At 38.5% G+C, this 20046-nt stretch overlaps 1 protein-coding gene and 1 long non-coding RNA gene across 4 annotated transcripts in view; one reads left to right on the plus strand and one right to left on the minus strand.

The window, feature by feature from the left end:
* Positions 1 to 20046, minus strand: part of abtb3 (ankyrin repeat and BTB domain containing 3) — a 275369-nt gene that overhangs the window by 167393 nt on the left and 87930 nt on the right. The gene's annotated exons all lie outside the window — the stretch shown is intronic.
* LOC100554294 (uncharacterized) overlaps positions 1 to 20046 on the plus strand; it is a 40086-nt gene that overhangs the window by 16953 nt on the left and 3087 nt on the right. The window contains exons 2-3 of the long non-coding RNA XR_010006870.1: positions 6825 to 6912; positions 16746 to 16780. This is a non-coding gene — a long non-coding RNA (uncharacterized LOC100554294). The remainder of the gene's footprint in view (positions 1 to 6824; positions 6913 to 16745; positions 16781 to 20046) is intronic.

The raw sequence follows: 20046 nt of genomic DNA on the forward strand, positions 1-20046 counted from the left end.
TTGTTGGAGAGTGTCTGGTGGGTAGACTGGCTCCCTCCCACTCAACGGCCAGTGGAAGGGCAGCTAAAGATGGTGGAAGGGCCTCTCAGCGGCTGATTTCCTTCACATTCTTGGCAAATAAATTTGGTAATGTTGAATACATCTCCATCGCTTTACATCCCATGAGTTGTACTTTTCCTTCCTTCTACCTTCCCCACTTCTCTACGCCCCCCCCCCCCAAACCCACTGGGCTGATTAAGGAGCATCAAACAAATGAGAAAGAAGCATCACATTTTACACAAGGTAATTTGCTTCTACAAAGTGACCCAGAAGATAGAGTTCAATACCAATTAATTTTTTGCTAAAGGTCACATGCTGAACACTCTCCTGAGAAAGATTTCTCTGTTAATGTGTTTGTAACATAATTCTTTCGTGTATGGGAAGCTACCTGTTCAAGAAAGCAACATAGCCTTAACCAGGAAGGACAATACAATTAATTTTTATAACACTAATACTATTAAGGAGCCTCCGGTGGCTCAGTGTGTTAAAGCACTGAGCTGCTGAACTTGCAGACTGAAAGGTCCCAGGTTCAAACCTGGGGAGAGGAGTGAGCGCCCGCTGTTAACTTCAGCTTCTGCCAACCTAGCAGTTCAAAAACATGCAAATGTGAGTAGATCAATAGGTACCGCTCCGGCGGGAAGGTAATAGCACTCCATGCAGTCATGCCGGCCACATGACCTTGGAGGCATCTACGGACAACACTAGCTCTTCAGCTTAGAAATGGAGATGAGCACCAACCCCCAGAGTCAGACATGACTGGACTTAATGTCAGGGGAAACCTTTACCTTAATCCTATTAAACTTTCATTATCACATTCTTTGCCTGAAATCCACCATTTGGGCAGTTTAGGCTTGGCACCGGTATCTTGTTTTTAAGGAAAAATGGTTTGTGGGGTATCATTTTGAATCACTTCCTAAACTCAGGTCCAGGATGCATCTACAGTGTAGAATTAATGCTGTTTGACACCAATTCAACTGCCATGGTTCAATGCTATAGAATCCTGGGACTTGTAGTTTGGTGAGATGCCAGGACTCTCAGGCAAAGAACGCTAAATATCTTATAAAAATGCAATCCTCATGACTCCATAGCATCAAGCAAGTCAGTTAAAGTAGTGTCAAGTCACATTAATTTTACAGTGTAGATGCACCCCTATTTGGTTCTTATGGTAAGTGAAAATGCAAATTCCCAAGGGAGTCAACAATCTACATACAGTCTCTCAAAATAACTGCTTTTCTCATTTGTTGAGTCCTTGTGGGATATACAGGACCTATGAAATAATTACTGTCCAGAGTGAACAATGCAATATTGCTTGAGTGAAGAGAAAACAGAATTCTGCTCTAGCAAATGCTTTTATAAACGTGTGTGCCAGCCTAGGAAAATAGTAGCTGCTTCCAGAATCCTTGACTGAGCATGCATGAACAGCAAAACGGAGAGAAAGAGGAAAGCAAATTTGCATCCCTCACCAGCTTCACTATCCATGCTAAAATTGTAAGCGTCGTCCTGAAAATCATTCATAAAGTCAGTTTTAGATCCAAAGTTTGCAGACATTTTTATCATACAGGAACATATTCCTCTCCTTTCTATGATATTTCTGTCTCTGATATCAAATATTATGTTAAAGAACTAACAGCTTCATTAACCAAGGTATATCTGTATATACACACACACTCATATATGTGTGAATAGGAAGCTATATATACATTTACATGTTAAGATAACTCAATATGATATACTTCTCAGTAGATATATACCTGATTGTACTTGAAGGTTTTTGGATGACTGACAAAAGCTCACTTGTGTTTTCAAATGTTATTTGTAAAGCAGTCCTAAGATCTGGTATGAAGTATAGCATTTTCTTTTTCTTTTTTTGGCAGGGGCAATATTTTCTTTGAAGTAGATCAGAAACAGAGAGACAGAGAGAGAGAGAGATCTAATGTCTTCCTCTGAAATCCTTTATGTGTTTTTAAAAAACACATTTCTAGGCCAGAAGCTCCAGATCCTTTTGCATGGAACATGTGTCTAATTACCTGCATAAGGTATCTGATGCCTCTACTGCATTCATCACAGGATCCAGCATCTTTGATGAATATTTTCTAAGACTGAAGCCAATGCCAATAAACCAGAAACCATACTGATAAAATCTGTTGCAAAGTAAACCTTCTGTTTTATATACAAGAAGCACAACCCTTGCAGTAACGTTTTACAGTAGCCACCCACAGTGCAAAACTGAAGTCTAAGCTGTAACGTACACACGCATGCACACATCACATGACTGCTCATTGAGATATAAAATGAGCATAATTAGTGAAACTGGTGAGGTTAACAACCACACTAATGACCCTTGCAGAGGAAAGATTTTTTTTTTCCGGACTACCAACAATGCAATTTTCCAAGCGATAGCTAGCAGGATTTTAGGTGTGTCACACAGCAGGTGAAATGGGATGGAGAGACAACTAGGGAATGAAGAGACATCTGAAAAAAACCCTCACATATTTGAAAAAAATGTCATATTGAAGAGGGAGCAAACTTTTTTTTTCTGCTGCTCCAGGGACTAGGTCATGGAGCAATAGATTCAAACAATGGAAAAAGAGATTCTATCTAAACATTAGAAAAAAATGTCCTTATAAGAACTGTTCAACAGTGAAATATGCTGCCTCAGAGTGTGGTGGAGTCTCCTTCCATTGACATTTTTAAACAGAGGCTTGATGAACATGTGCCAGGAATGTTTTGATTGTGTATTGGCAGAATTAAGTTGGATTGGATGGTCCTTGTAGTTTCTTCCAACTCTTATCATTCTATGTAAACTAGAACAATTCCCAGAACCCCCTGGGGCTGAGATACTGTTGCATCAGCATATCTCAGGATTGGCGTATCACTTACTTTTTTCATTGCACACCTGGAGTAGATAAACCTTGAAGGATTAAGAATTCTTTGAAATGAATCTATGGAGGCCTTCTGCCAGTTTAAGCCTAGTTGTATGCAATTCTGGACCATGTAGAAGCAAACAATATGGCCCTATTTCAGAGGAAGGAAGTGGCAAGACCAGATATGAGTAGCCTATCAAAATCATGTGGCCATTATATGTCAACCGGTGACTTGAAGACAAGCACGCACACTGATAATGGAGCAAAAGGCAACCCTGGAGGGGTCTAAGCATATCTTTGGTGGTTGCGTGATCAGCAGAAAAGTGCAAAAGGGGCACTGCTTAGAACTAGACAAATGACAGAGAGCCTAGAGGCATTTCAGAGCTGTCACAATACTGGATCAACTGAGCTTGAGGCCACTAATCATTTATGATAAATTGCCCTGGATAACAACCTCACAACCTCTGAGGATGCCTGGCATAGATGTGGGCAAAACGTCAGGAAAGAATACTTCTGGAACATGGCCATACAGCCCAGAAAACATACAACAACCCTGTGATCCCGGCCATGAAAGCCTTCAACAACACATTGCCCTGGATAAGATAGTCAATTCCTGCACTGCCTAGGTAAATTCTGGATGTTTGGCCATTCTACCCAGAAAAGCTATACCTAGGGGGAAGTTGAGATTTTGTACAAGCCCCCTGGGCTTGCAGAGTTTCATTTCATGTTGATCACTCCTTCAGGTTACAGGCATACTGTCACTGCACAAATTCATCCTTCACACTATACTTCTCTTGAGGGCAAAACAGGGAAGGCTTTCTTGCCCCAAACAAGAGTCTCTGCCCATTCCCAGTTTTGCAGAACCAACTGAACATATGTCAAGTTCTCCCGCGAGAGAAAATTAGGCTTGTGTCTCCCTGCGGGTATCCTTCTAGGTGACTCTGTCAAAGCTGCCTGCTTTTAATGTACTTGTACTAGCTTTTATATTACTCAAGCAAGCAGCTAGTTGGACATGCAGATTTCCTGGCTTTCTAGTAAAACAAAAACTAAGCATTTGGGGAGACAGTTTCAACAACAACAGCAACAACAAAAAGAGGGTCATTGCTGAAAGGTGTTAAAGACTGATATTCTTTCTTTTTCTGTGGCTTGACAAATCTTTTTCAAAGCTACTTGGCTGGCACAGTTTGTTCTAGAGAGCACAGTGACACATAAATGATATGAAATGGGCAACAAAAGATGTGTTCATATGTGTGTGGCCTTGCATTTGGCCTCCCTATATTGCTCATTCACTGTAAAAATCACCTACACATGCCGCGTTTATATCTGTACAAGTTAACTGCACTAGCTGTATTCTCCAAAAATGTATGAAAGGATCTTGGGGAGAACTCGGGTTGGACATCAGGAAGAAGGTTCAGGGTCTAAAGCCCCAAAATTTCTGCACAAATGCAGAAGGTCATGGGAAGCAAAGGTGGACAGGGCTTGTCAAGCTGTCCATCAACATGGGCATGCCAAGATCCAATATAGCTGATATTGTTCACAAAAGCATTGCCTTAAATGAAATCTTTTAAAAATCAAAGCTATGACAGTTGGACAAGGATATATAGTACACGGTTATAGATGTGTTTATAGATATTATGTAGATAGACTATCATTTTCTATAAGAAAATTGTGCCTATTCCCAAGTAAAAACATTCAACACCAGGGAAGCAGAAGCTAATTCCATTTCATTCTTGATACCATGAAATATTATGATAAAAGTGAAAAGTGATATATTTTCAAAGTATTACGTTTCACAGAGATGATCCAAGCTCTTCCAAGCCAAGCATTACCACCCTCTTCCACATTGTAATGAAAGCCACATGTCCCATTACAAAGAGAGGCGTTTGTAGTGGCATGGTCCCCATCCCAACTCCACAAAAAGGAAAATGAGGACACAGCAATAGCATCTATGTCTTCTATCACTGTCTCAAAAAGGAGTGTGCCTGGGGGCACTTGGGTAGTTATTTCAAGAATTATTTGGCTTTGGATACAGCTGGCTTCTGGCATAGTAGGGTCATGGAAGACCAAAGAGTCTCATTTTCCTTGAGTTGTCATGCCACTCTTGCCACCTTCTTCTTTTGGCTGCCACATTATCATTCTCCTCATCTTTCTGGGAAAGTAAAAATGAACAGTTGTTGGGGTGGGGAACCGGCAAGACTCCTAAAGCCTAGGGGAAGAATGAGTTGCAAATATGCTGCTCCCACTGCCTTGCCTCAGCATGATAGCAATGCTGGCCCCAAGGACTGGGAAACAGTTATCCTCCCCCCCCCCCCCCCCCGCTCTTTTTATTACAAATGTAGAAGCACTTGTAAAGCATGGAACTGGGGAAGGGGACAGAAAAGTTAATTGTGTGTTTCACAAATGAAGCAATGCATGTGGCTATGTAAAGAGGGCTCCTATAAGACCTGGAACTAAAATTAGCTTTCACTATTGTAGAGCATATTTGCACGTACATTTTTCTTGAATACAGACTCTCTGCAAAGAGAACAATTACTGTCAGAAGGCTGGGGGAAGGACTTGCAGACACAATCTCTATGATCCCCTTGTCCTACCTGCCACAAGCTAATTGCAGTGATTTTCCAATATCTGCCCAGGACCCACATTTTCTTTGTTCATTCATTTTTTTCCCTCCCTGCCTTAGAATATGCCCTTCAGAATGAATTATTAACTCAAAACACAGGAGTCACTGTTTCAAAACATAATCTCAGTCTTCTATAGCAGCTGTTTCCCTTTTTCCTGTGGATTGGTGTTGTTCTCTTATTTCTGAATTTCATTTCCAGCAGCTCAGCTGGGATATGAGTATTTGTTATCATTTTCCTGCTTTCTGCTCTTTGCTCTGTGTAAAAAAGGAGGCAATGCAGATGTAAGATAAAGACGGAGATATATGATATGCTATGAATTTTCAGTCTCCCTCTCCCCCCCCCTTTCTCCCTCCTTCCCGTTTACAAATTTTTCAAATTACTTTGAGGAGGGCAACTGCATCACTGCTACATATACGATATCACAGAGCTGAAGAAAGCTATAGTCAAAACAACCACCAGGGATCCTGAGGGATTTTAATCACTTATATAACTAGTCTGAATACTTTTCAAACTGAATTTATGGCAAAGGAGCTAGTGCAACTGATCATATGCCATAGTTGCTGAAAAATTTGCAGAACTGACACTACAACAGGAATACTCATCTTCCAAGAGCTTAGAAATGCTTTAATTTTCCTCCCCAGCACCTTTTTCACTTACCTAGGTCCTCCGTCTCTCTCAGAAAACCAGTGCTCTTTTCCCACTGGCTCTTTCTGTCCCCATTGCTCTTTTTCTCTTTCCACCTTCAGCGTTTCTATTTGCTTACTGTCCTCCACATCCCATCACTTCTTTCTCTTCCTCCATTTCTCTGAACTTTTTGAAGAGTATGGGGACTCTACCACGGAAAGGTTGTACTCAGAATGTCATTTTCCTTACTTCAGTTCTGACCAAAATGGAGATACCTAGAGCAGTGAGTCCTAACCTTGGGTCTCCAGGTGTTTTGGACTTCAGCTCCCACAGTTCCTAACAGCTGGTAAGCTGGCTGGGATTTCTGAAAGGCCCAAAGGTTGGGAACCACTGATCTAGAGATACCGCGGTGCTGCTTCACTGCACTTCCTCTCTGATCATGTCTCCAACCTAGTGAAATATATGATACCTCAGCTACAATATACTGGAAGCAAAGAAGCATTGATGCTTGTATAGAGTAATTTGTGACAACGGAAGGTCTAGAGAAAATGCCTGCCCTTCTGTTTCACTTCTTTGTTGCTTTGATCTCAATATTCAAACTTTTTAACTTCCTGCCTACCTGCACAGGTCACTTCCTCCTCCTTGCAAAACTTCTCTTTTATGTCCCTTTGTCTAGGAAAGGCAGGACCTATGAGGCTTCTGTCTCAGGATGGATAACATTGGCACGAGTGCCAACTTCAGATATTCTTCTACTAAAAAAAAAGGTAACCTACTTTCATCTATCTCTTTTTCTAGCCCAGATTGATTTCCTGAAATAATAAATGTACATTTTACTTTTTTAACCTTTTGACCTTACAAGAGCATACTGAATATTTCTCTCCTGGTATCTAGCACACACTCTTTTCACATTGGATGCACTCTGCTTGATATATTCCTACATTACAAGATTTAATGTAACTACTATGTATCCGTTTCCACATGCTCACTGCTAGGATTTTTCACTATGCATGGAAAGTGCTAGGAGATCAGGTTTCACAATTTTACAGTTATGGCAGAGACACAGATATTCACTTTTATTAGTGCAGGTATACTAATGCTCAACACAAAAAGAGAAAGCCAAACACACTAAGCTAAGGCAGATCCTTAATGAAAAGTTCTCTGACAAACAAACAGAGAGGGCCTACCATCCTTGTCTCCCAACAGTCCAAATGTTGTTTCAGAGATTGCTCAGAATCAATAGCATAAAACAGAAAAAAAATAACAAAGTGTTATGTCAAAGGTGATGAATTGCTTTTTGAATGAGTTTTGAACCACCACTGTTCTTAAATAAAAGATAAACTATACCCTACATAGCAATTCTGAACTATGAGTTGTTGCTCTGGGTCAAAGCAACAACCACCTGAGAACCACTGCACCTGAGAGCACTTCTGTTATGCCACATTTTTGGAACTGAACAGGTGGAGCAGTTAAAAAGAATGTAGATCTTTCTGTATTTCCAAATGTAACATCTGTTTTTTACTTTTAAAAAACCCTGCATATTTGCGGTGATGGAGTGAAAAGATGCTATTCAAGATCTTTTCAGAGCAAAACTATGCATAAGATGTAATCAGCCTTGATAACTAAAATGAGTTATTTTTATGCATTCTGAAAAATACAAGATTTAATCATGGCTAAATCTGTATGACAGATTTCTGCCCAGAATAGAAGGATATGGTTTTTGTTTTGGAGCACAAATTTCACACTATTGTCACTTAATCTGTCGATTTCTTTCTTCTTTTCTATGAAAGTGCAACATGTTTAAAGCAATTGTTTTGGGATAAATCAGCAACTCTTGAGTATAAACACGCCTATTATTAAATATCATTTACACAAATAATGTTTTTGTTAATATTAAACTATATATAACTCCCTATCCTATATCGTTTGACTCTGAAGGTTACTGCCTCACTGAAGGAAATGGCACATCTCCAAAACAAATGGTTTCATTGCTGCTGATTCAGTGTTTGAGTGTTTAAGCTGCTCAGTTAGTTTCTTCAAGAACATAAGACATTTCATGCTGGGTATAGATTCATCTAGATCTACTCTTAACATCCTCTGTGGTTTCAATACAACTAAGAAAAATCACAAAAAGGGCTGGTAAGGTCTACTTCACATTTTCAGTCCCTAGTTTACAACATCTGTCAGCAGTAGTGTTTTTCCCTAATAAATTAAGCACATACTGATGCATGCTCCATTTTAATTCCCAGTTTTGAAGCTTTGTAAACTACATATTTCAAAAGAGGCATTGTACACAGAAAAAAGTTGGTTAGGTAAGTGAAAAGATTCTGAGAGGATGGGCATCTGAATTACCAAAAAGGGACTTGCAAGTGCTAATGTCAATATACACATTTGGAAATAATTACTATTTACATAGAAATAGGTTTAAAAAGCCTTTGGTTATGTAGGTAAAGGTAAAGGTTTTTCCCTGACATTAAGTCTAGTTGTGTCTGACTCTGGTGTTTGGTGCTCATCTCCATTTCTAAGCCGAAGAGCCGGCGTTGTCCGTAGACACCTCCAAGATCATGTGGCTGGCATGACTGCATGGAGCGCCATTACCTTCCCGCTGGAGCGGTACCTTTTGATCTACTCACATTTGCATGTTTTCAAACTGCTAAGTTAGCAGAAGCTGGGGCTAACACTGAGAGCTCACCCCGCTCCCCATTCAGCAGCTCAGAGGTTTAACCCCCTGTGCCATCAGGAGCTGTGTAGATCATGAAAAATGTGAATGCCACAAAATACAATTGTCCTGATCACAGATGATTTACATTGATTTACATTAATTTACATTGGGCGGGGAGTAGCATCATCTAAGCATGGTGTTTAGTCCTGTAGTGTCGCAAATCACTATGTTCCGCTATTCATAATTTATCATATGTTGTCTTAATTTGCTGGTTTAGTTGTTACTATAAGTTTTCATCCTTATCCAACGAGTAAGTGGATTCCCTGCCCTCTCCCCCCCTTTTTTTAAAATTTGTGTCTAATTTTGACATTATGTAGGATCAAATGTGAACATTAAAGGCAAAGAAAATTATCAATCTCTCTAAATATTTCTTACTTTTATTTTTTAAAATTATCATGCAATAATTGGGTAGCTGCATTAGTGCTGGGGACACACAGCTGGGTAGGAGAGCATCCACAGAATAGCCCATCTGCACATGTCATCAATATGATTCAATGCAGGCAATTCTAATAGTTTCCATCCCACATGTTTTTGGTCATTTGTAATGGAATATCCCAGTTGATGAGCTCCTGGGGTGATTCTCAGATCGTCTTTTCCCCCCTCCATTTTTTTGACTGTTTCTGACATTTCTTTAACAAATTGTGATGGGCGCTGATAGGAAGTCCCCCTGCGTTATGGGACTTTTCATTAGCTTTGTGCATTAAATTTGGTTGTTTTTGGGGTGGGGGGTGGGGGGTGGGGATAAAGTCCTGAGACTGTCATACTTTGGACATACATTGAGAATGTTTTTGGTGAGTTAGTAAAAAAAGAAAAATGCTTTACAGAACATAAACTCAATCAAGGAAGCCATGAGTCTGATTCTCAAGACCTGAGCAGAGCTGTGGATGACTGAGGTTCTCGGAGATATCTCATTCATAAATTCACCATAAAAAAGCTGAATTGACAGCAAGCAACAACAGTGACTATAACTTATCATAGTAAAGGAAGACTGAGAGACTAATCTGCATGTTTGATATGCTACCCTCTAGGTCAGTGGTTCCCAAACTCTGGTCATCTAGGCGTTTTGGACTTCAACTGCCAGAATTCCTGACCACTGAACAAGCTGGCTAGGGCTTCTAGGAGTTGAAGTCCAAACTAAATGGAGACCAACATTTGTGAATCACTGCTCTAGGTTCTTAATGCAGATGCCAACTTTAAAACCCCCTTCCCTTTTTGTCATGTTGTTTGTGTTTAAAGTGAACAGCCTTTTAAATAGAGGATGCCTTCAAATAACAAACTATGCCAGGCCAGCATAGGGGACTATTATCTGCAAATAGGAGACATGGGCAGTCTAATGAAAGATTGCAGCCACTGCACCTTTGAGCACACTGTGGGTTTTTTTTCCATTGTTAAATATGCTGAAGCCAGAGCAATTGCAAGCCTTCAGATCAATACCATTTAAAGCATGGAGTCAATGGGTTGCAATCACACCAGCCACAGCTCTTAATTTCTTTATTTTCTCCTTTGTGACAATGCTGGTATTAAATTATCTTTGCCCGAAAGCAATGCTGCTCTGCAGTAAATCCTTAGTGCATACAAGCCCTAACTTTCTATGTATAAAAAAGGATTAGGTCTAGTGTGCTCACCATTTGAAATCTGCAAATAAATGAGAATGGATATAGAATTAGGAACTTGGATGTAGACCTAGCCTCTAACAGATCTCTGTTTACAGGGGCCATATTTGAATTGAGTATAGTGTGATATAACATTCTTTCTATTAAGACAAAATGATGGGCTATTTAATCCCTTCCGATCCAATGTGAGAATGGAGGAGGTCCTTACATAAATTCACCCTTTTTATGCCCCACAGAACCCCAAAGATGTAGTAAAAGTGCCCTCAGTCCCATACATTTCACAGATGAAATTGGGACGCATGTGGTCAAGCTACACTGAGCAATGCTGATATACATTCCGGTTAAGAGGGCAAACGGTATTAGAAATGAAGAAGAAAACACAAACTAAGAAAGATGGCACCAATTTGCTTTTATTTGGGCCAATTAGAAAAATCCAGCCTCCTCCCATCCTCTCTCTCCTGCTAAGTTAAATTAGTACAAACTCCTTTTGTACTTTGAATTCAACTTGAAATAAGCTAAAGAAAAGGAAGCTAAGTGGGAGGAGGAGAGATACCTTCTAAAAGCAGCTGAAAAAGTAGGGTGACAGAGGATTAATCAGGACTCTTATTGACAAATAGGGACAGATGGGGGCTATGCATCTGCTTTAAAGACTGCAGATGATATATTTAAATACTTGATTTGGGCCAGGGAACATGGAGACGAGGCATTCTACCATTAGCCTAGTTCAACATAACAGCTAAGCTTATTTTATATGTCTTCACTGGAAATCACAGCAATTAATAAATACAAATACAGATATAACTACCATATGTGTAGCTCCAGCCTGTCTCTGTGTGTGTGTGTGTGTGCTTTGGATAGCATAGGGAAGGGTTAACACCCCTGTGGCATTTATTTTGTTGCCCATGCCCCTGTTCAGAAGATTTCACCTCCCGTTCTCTCCCTGTGATCATTGGATTTTGAAAAATGTGGCTTGTTGTGGAAACAAAGAGTTGGTGAGAAAGCATCCGTGAAGACACCTTTCCCCCATGATAACTCTTTCACAGGTGAATTTCTTTTCTGAAAGGTAGATTTCTCTCACTTCCCGTTGTCTCACTCCATTCTTAACTATTTTGTAAGTAGGATGTTTCTAACTCAGGAACTGCCTGTAGTCTTATTTCTTTTTATGTACTGTTATCAATGAACATTTTTGAGCCATGAAAGTTTTAAGAGTGGATAGATGTAACCACTCACAAAAAAGCATAATGTTAAATTTTGTTCCTTTTAGTGGCATGATAATTTTCTTAATGCTTTCCAAGTTCTTTCCTACAATAAAGTCCTTTGCTATTCATTTGCACAGATAGCAAATTTCTGTTCTCTATAATTTCTCATCTCGTACTTACCAATCATTATGTCGCAGTCAGTATCCTCGGCCCATCACTCTTTTGGAATCCCATTTTAAGCATTCTTTGTACGCAGTATGGTTCCAAAGCATTACTTTTCAGTGATTTCTATTGATTACTTTCTGCTAACTCCCTAAACATGCCTGCCTACCGAAATATTGATGCCTCAAAAGACACAGCATTTTGACAGTTTGGTATGGATTATGACTGTCACACATTAAAAAGTCCATTTCAGGCAGCTAAACCCAAGACACTTTTAAGTCTTATCTTTCAAAATTGCAGAACACTACCTGACTGCAAACCAGATCTTCTTAATGTGTCTGGAGTCATTACCAAATACCTGTTGCCAAATACCTGATAAGCAGGCACCTCAATTCCAATGTCACATGCCATGATATGGCGATATACCACCAGTTTAAACACTGATATCTTATGGGAATTAAAGCCTTATTGGTAGTCTGAGTTATACTCAACACATTGAATTAATTACTGGAGGACAAGTAAACACTTTTTGAAATCCTACTTATTTCAGTTGTTCAATTGGCACTAGTAGATGAATCTTGGCATAAGATCATTATTTGCATAAAACTAGAATTTAATCATTCTACATGGTAGTAACAACTTCTGCAACTGCAGTCAACCATTTCAGTATTTCAAAACAAATTACATTGGATTAGTGTTAAAATTCCCAGGTTTTTTAGTCTATTTTTTTAAATGAAAATAGAACTTAAAATATACACATAGCTGATTAGTGAAACAATTAATACTACTACTGCTGGCAAACAGGCTTCATGTTTGGTCTCTATATTCATACACTATTAAAAACCCAGTTCCTATAGGAAATGGGCATATAAATAAATTTTTATTTATATCCTGCCACCATCCCTGAAGGGACTTGGGGCAGCTTACAAAAGCAATACAAGGTGCAGCATATAATATAAAACAGTACATGAGTCTAAAACAACATCATATACAATTATAACAACCACCACTATGAACACATATAACATAAAATCAAAATAGCACCATTTAAAAAGCCCAGAATATCTGAAGATAAAACTAGCTGCCATCAATTCACAACTAAAGTCCCAGAGTGTCAACTTCAAAAGCCTGTTTAAAAATCCATGTTTTTAAAATGGATCGGAAGGATTGAAGGGTTGGGGCTAATCTAATCTGATCATATACCAAGCAAACCATGTTCAATTTTCCATGGGAGCCAAGGTCATTTTTCCACACATGGGTTGCATACTACTCCTTATAGTAAGGCCAATTTTCTCAATGTTCTACTCCAGCCACTCTCAAAATGGAGTCAGGGAGAGATATCATATCACTTTGTATCTCCATTGAGAAAGCTGCCATGGAGGAAAATATATTCACAGATGAAATATATGTGGCCAAGCAACATCAGAGCGTGGTCAAGATGCAGAAAGTATTACTATGTTATCAAGAAAGCAAAAATAAATACCCATTATTATTTTTAAAGAATAGTCTCTACATTTAAATACATACTTTTCACCTCTCGTTTTTCAGAAACAAATCTACTTCATTAAGAATGTGTTCAAACACTCATGGAGCCATAAGGGATGTTTGATACACACATTTCATATCATGAGGAAAGATGGAACTAAATCATAAAAAAGATGGTCTATCTTACATCTTTCCCTTGCATGTTCAAACTTGGATGTAGTTCACAGGACGCTGCCAATTACATCATGTTTTCTTTTTCTAGCTTGCTACTCCCTAACCACTGCTTTGTATTTTGTAGGCTAAATGAACTGCAGTGAAACAAGCTTTGATATTTCATTTGAGAAGTGTTTCCCCGGCACCCTCTGGGCCTGTCTAAACAACAACAACAAGGCCCAAAGCAGTCTTGTAGAAGAGCAAATTGCAATGCAATCAATACAAATGGTTTCTTATTCACTTATGAATGAACCAAAGTATCATCAACAGAACGTTATCCAAATGGTTATTATCAGAAAGCTGAAAAATCTTAGTATTTGATACCTCAAACATGACAACGATAAGCATGTTACAATGTACCCTCCTTCTGAAGTTACAAAGATTATTGGTAGATAATCATGAACTTGAATGTATACTGTAGTTGTTTTTCTTAATCTGTTTATCCTATTATGCTTATATTATTGATGTACTCTGATTGTTGTTTATGTGATTTTAATATGTTGTAAGTCGCTTTGGGTCCCATGAGGGGGGGAAAGCGGGATATAAATAAAGATTTATTAATTATTTATTTATAATAGTAAATTATAAATAATTATATATAAATATATAAATGGTATAATGAGAAATGCAATTGGGGGAGGTGGAGATCCCTGTATATTAGAAAGCCCTTGCCCATTTCTGCTTGGAAAATCCGAACATGTCATCCACTACACTTTTGTTATGCACAAGCAATGAACAAAATCAAATAATAACACCTTGCTTTGCAAGCAGGGAAGACTGGGTGAATGTGGGACAGGACTCTTGTATCTTTAACAGATCTTGGAGCAGGAAGATGTACTGTGGTACTACTCAATGTCTACTACAACCTTGCCAGACCAGCCTACCTTTTATCTGCTTCATTGTTCACCAAAGTCATTTTCTGGAAAGTACAGAGCAAGAAGAAGCACATCAATGCCGAGCTTTTGCCTGTGAAACCTGACACTGTGTCTTCTTGTTCCAAGATAATTAACTACTAAAGATCCAAGAACCCTGGCCCATATTCAGCCTGGCAAGCATACTTGACAGCTAAGAAAGCAAGATTTCCTATATTATAACAGTTGCTTTCTGGTTCTCTCTCTATGACCCATTAGCCGCCCCGAGTCCCCGTTGGGGAGATGGTGGCGGGGTATAAATAAAGTTTTATTATTTATTTATTATTTATTATCCAACTTTATTTTAAAGATTGTGGTGTCTTTGAAGACCCTTTGTCTCTTTCCATATAGATTCCTGGGAGCAGATTTCCAACTCACCTTATCCTGACAGCACAAGAGTCATTAACTTGGAATAATAGACAGTGTAGTTCACAATGCATAATTCCAAGAAACAACAAAGAGCCATATTGTCAAGAGAGACATAAGTATTTCCTTCACTTTGGAAATAATAAACTCTAACAAATCCAACACTGTTGGTGGGTTTTCCCTTTAAAATGGAGAACAAGTTGGCAACAGCTGCCATAACCTGTTCAGAGGTGCCTTCAAAAATCCCAGAAAGATTTAGTGTTTGATAAGAGGGACTGCCCAGACCTGCAGCTTTCTGCTCACACATTTCAACCTATAACTGTAGGCTAGAGAATAGTTAACAGTGTATTATACTATGCATAAAGGATTGCTTACTGATTTCATGGGCCCCTGGTGGCACAGTGTGTTAAAGCGCTGAGCTGCTGAACTTGCGGACCGAAAGGTGCCAGGTTCAAATCCCGGGAGCAGAATGAGCACCCGCTGTTAGCCCCAGCTCCTGCCAACTTAGCAGTTCAAAAACATACAAATGTGAGTAGATTAATAGGTACTGCTCCGGTGGGATGGTAACGGCGTTCCATGCAGTCATGCCGGCCACATGACCTGGTGATGTCTATGGACAACGCCGGCCCTTCGGCTTAGAAACGGAGATGAGCACCAACCCCCAGAGTTGATCACAACTGGACTTAACGTCAGGGGAAACCTTTACCTTTTTTACTGATTTCATAATTAAATATTGTAAGGAACTGTAATAAGAATGCAGATTTTGAGTTGAAAAATCGTTTGGTTTCTTGGGCAACTTAAAGATTCAAGCTTCATTATTTCATGCATCTGCCCTGTGTTGTGGCCTAAATCCAAATTAGAGTTATAGCTCCAAAATGGAAACAATTTGGTTAACAGAGATAGCCATAGAAAGTTCCAGATTCCCAAGTTTGTGAATTGTGCCCTCCCAATTGACTAATTTAGTCTACTATGTGGTTCAAACTCGAAAAGGTATAAAACCCTGCTTTGGCTCATACTCTCTGTTTCATGAAATGTCTCCCCTTTTTAATGCATGTTTGTGGTTTCCATGATGCTGGTGATAGTGTACAAATGCTTTGTTCCTGTGGTTTAAAATCCTGCATAGTATAATTATGCATAACCAGCTTAGCTATATCTTTGTTTTTGCCTAATGTATCATATGTCTCCAAGCATATTCTAGTTTATAGCTGCTTTTGTTTTGGTTATCCTGTACAACATAAAACGATCTCCCTAGCTCTTAAGGCTCTTTTGGTGATGTACTTTGAATCCATTTTAATTATCATAGAATGCATCCTAGAATGCTAAGATCCTAGAATGCTAAGATCTAAAGGCTAATTGATTTCCCATATTTGGAAGTCTTTTTTTATTTTAAAATTCTTTGCAACACTATAAAATCCAAGGATACGTAGTAGTTTGGTGAAGAACTAGAGCTCTTTGGCAGAAAATTCTAAATGTTCTTGCCTGAAAAGCAAGATCAATTATTGCATTTGATGGAGTAATGAACATTAATGTGGAGTCACCGTGCTCTAATTGTATATAACATTCTCAGATAAAAACTGGAAATAACTTTAATAGTTTTCAGAACAGCTGATTTCAGCAGCAGTTGCTTGTCATAGAACCAGGTAACAAGCAACACCTGCTGAAATTACCCCTTCTATACAACCATTAAAAACACAGAAGCCAACTTCAGTGCTCACTCTGGAAATCCTAATTGTGTAGTATGAACGAGCTTCAGTATAGCTCTGTATTTTTACTTTACTCAGACTGAGTTAATTTATAGAAATAATAGCAACTTGATATTGAAGGAATCAGGGGCATAGGAGGAATCAGGGACCAACAGACTCAGCTTGGATAGAATGACTGCCGAAGATCCTAAATCCCGACTCTAAACTTTCTCATTTTCTGTTACAGGAATGTCTAAGATTATTTGGTACATGAATAGAAAGGTATGTAATTTGGAATTTATACTGCAATTCAGACAGGTATATAGTTTGGCTGTTTAGAACAATGATTATCTGAATCAACACATTCCATAATCACCTTGGGCATCCTTGGCAATGTGAGACACATCCTACAACAGAGCTTTTAATCTTGCAAGAGTGAAATAAATCTCTTTATCTCCAAAAGAGACTCTGCTCAGTTGTAAAAAAAATGCATGCTACTCCCTAATCATTTCTAAAATGAGTAAAGTTCCTCTACAGACATCAAGAACTCAGGAATGCATAATCTCTGGAAATCTGGCATATAAACATGAGACTTGGGAGAGTATATTTCTTCCAGGTTTTGCCTTTGTGTCTCTGCAGTAAAAATCAACAAATCCCTGGGCATGCTTTCCAGCAATGTAAAGGCAGGTGTTTGGTGTATGAGACAAAGCATTACTGTTTTCTCTTCTTGTATCCAAATTGAATTCCATGCTGCTTTTTCCTTGCTCCCCTTCCTATATGAATCTACTCAACTCATTTGTTTTTAAATACATTATTTGAAAATTTATATCTTCAAGCATTTTTTTAAAAAAACTTCAATAATCTATGCCAAGAAATGTATTATTTTGCTCAGGGAAAAACCTGATCACTGAATGTCTACAGCTAAACTTCCAGTGACTTCACCTGCAGGAGAATAACACCTAAAGGTCTGTTTTCAAAACACACCCTTTGATTAAAAACATAAATATTCTACCTTCAATAAATAACAAGCCTGTGGGTTGTTTTATACCCCACATACTTCAAGAAGTGTTCTTATGCAAGATGTGTTAGGATCATTAATAGTATTATGAAATTACAAACTAAAATTCCTGAAGACATTGTGATCTGGATTCTTGGGGATGGGAATTAAAACTGATTTTCATAGACTTTGCTCCTGCTTAAAATACCAACCTCATAGCCATACTGTGCATCAAGACAAATATGAGAAACATTGGGGAATCACAGTTCTGCTTAAGGCAACAGGTATAAACTAATCAGAGCAGGGTACAGGATAATCTCCAAAGGATAAATTCACATGCTTTTTATGTGTGCATAAAATATTCTAAAGGTAAGTTCTGCCACACAGGTAAGTAATGGTGGGCTTGCAAATAACAATAACAACGACGACAATTTGTGTATTTTACATCTGGTCCCTTTCTTAGTGGTCTAGTTTCTGTAAGAAGCCATATGATAGTTCATGTAAGAGCAAACTGTTTTCATAAACTATATTAAAGTAATGAAAGCCATTTGGAAAAATGTGAGATAAAAAACAACAACACTTTTATAATTTTAACTAAATAGAAAGATGTTCAAACTATAGAGAAAGCACAACCAGGTAAATTACAGCCTCTGTATTTTTGAGGGACATGTTCCTGGACTTTGTGTAGATACACAATACAATGGATAATAACAAGTCCTATTGAAATGAAGGATTTGCAACCCAAAAATACCATAGAGCCATGCTGGCAGACCTAGAAAATGCCTAAGGGGACATATTTTCTTGATATATAGAATCATAGATAGATAAATGTAACCATGAGTACCAGTCCTGCAGATAGAAGGGTTGTACTGCACATCCTTTCTGTGTCTATGGAAGAAAAAAAAGTGTATGGCAATACAGTTATGAATACCTGCAAACACTACTACACAACATATGAAAGTATTGTCCTGTGTGAGAAAAGGAGTATAATATCCAGTACTTCACAGGACAAAAGATGACAGCCCTGGGTGCAGCATGTGATCATGAAAGGTTAGCAAAAAGAATCTCCCAACTTTTAATCCACAATTGTAAGATGTGGGAGGTACTTCATGGACATTTTTGCTGCACCCACTACTCCCAAGTAGCTCCTGAAGACTCTGCTTTTAATCCTCTAAGGTTACACTACTGGATTAAAAGCCATTGGTGATGGACCTTTAATTTGCATTACATAGTAGATTAGTTCTAGTCCAAATCTGTTTTTAGATGCCTCAGCAGTGAGCAGACTTTTCTACTCATACATCCACATTATCCTTTCTTCCTACCCCAAATTCTCAAAATCTCCCCCAAGAGGCTAGGGATAATTAGTTAATCAAAAACATTATCCAGCTTTGGAAGAAAACAGCACTAAACCGCAAATGTTTTGTAAACCTAAAATTCTCAGCCCCTACTTATGCATGTTAGCGTCAATGTTACCTAGTAATAACATCATCATTATCTAGGTGGACTGAGGGATAAACAATATTTACTTGGTATTCATATGGTTTTCATACAACAATAAAAATGTGGATCAATATTTCCCAATAATTATGTTAACACACATATATATATAAGTCATGTATATTAGTGCTCCTTACTGAAAAGTGGGTTTCATATTTTGTGATATGGAAATCAGCTCCATAGTTTACCCTGTTCTGAATCTCTGAATAGCTTGTTGGCTGAAAATTAAGTGAGAAAAAAATTAAATATTCCTCATGTATGCAAGAAGAGATGTTATGCAGAGCTCGTTGTTCCTTTCAGTTCTCTTGAGTATGAAGCTCTCCACCATAAATTGATTGCAAGATTTTTATCTCTCCATCAATGCATTCTAAGCATTGCAATTTGCATAACATGGCCAGTCGTGTCTTCAAAAACCACTAATTCATTTTTCATTGGAGCAATTTATTTGGCCATAGACTGTCTTTCTAAAGAGCTATTGCTGGTCCAAAACAATTAAAGTCCCTTACTAAAGAGCTGGGAAATTTCATGGCCATTTCCCTCCAGAGAACTGTTGTCACTAATGATTATTCTAATCTTCAGCTACGTACAAACATTGTCAGGATGAACAGCCAGATTCTATCACTTCAAGCATAAAGTCAAGACTATATATACACTTGCTAGGAATCGAGGTGATTTGGACATATATTTTAAGGCAACTTTCCCCCCTCAAAATACATAGTTGTATACAAAAAAAGCACTGGCTAGAATACTGCAAGTTTAACATTTTAAATCCTGAATTCCATCACAGCATTGACTATTATACTCTAGCAGACTCACACATGTACCTGAGAAGTCATTTTCTGCCTGGTGCCACGCACCATGGAGAATGGTGCAGCTGTAAATCCAGATTATCATGTTTATTCCTATTGGTCTCTTTCTACATAACCTGCCACTGAAAATTACCTTCACAGATAGTATCAACAGCATATTAAATGGGGATATATCATCCTACTTTGCAAACACACTACTGTGCAGTGGGAATCACTAATCAGAAGAGAACTCAAACCTTGCAAAC

The sequence above is a fragment of the Anolis carolinensis genome, chromosome 5 (assembly GCF_035594765.1).
Source record: "Anolis carolinensis isolate JA03-04 chromosome 5, rAnoCar3.1.pri, whole genome shotgun sequence".
NCBI lineage: Eukaryota > Metazoa > Chordata > Lepidosauria > Squamata > Dactyloidae > Anolis > Anolis carolinensis.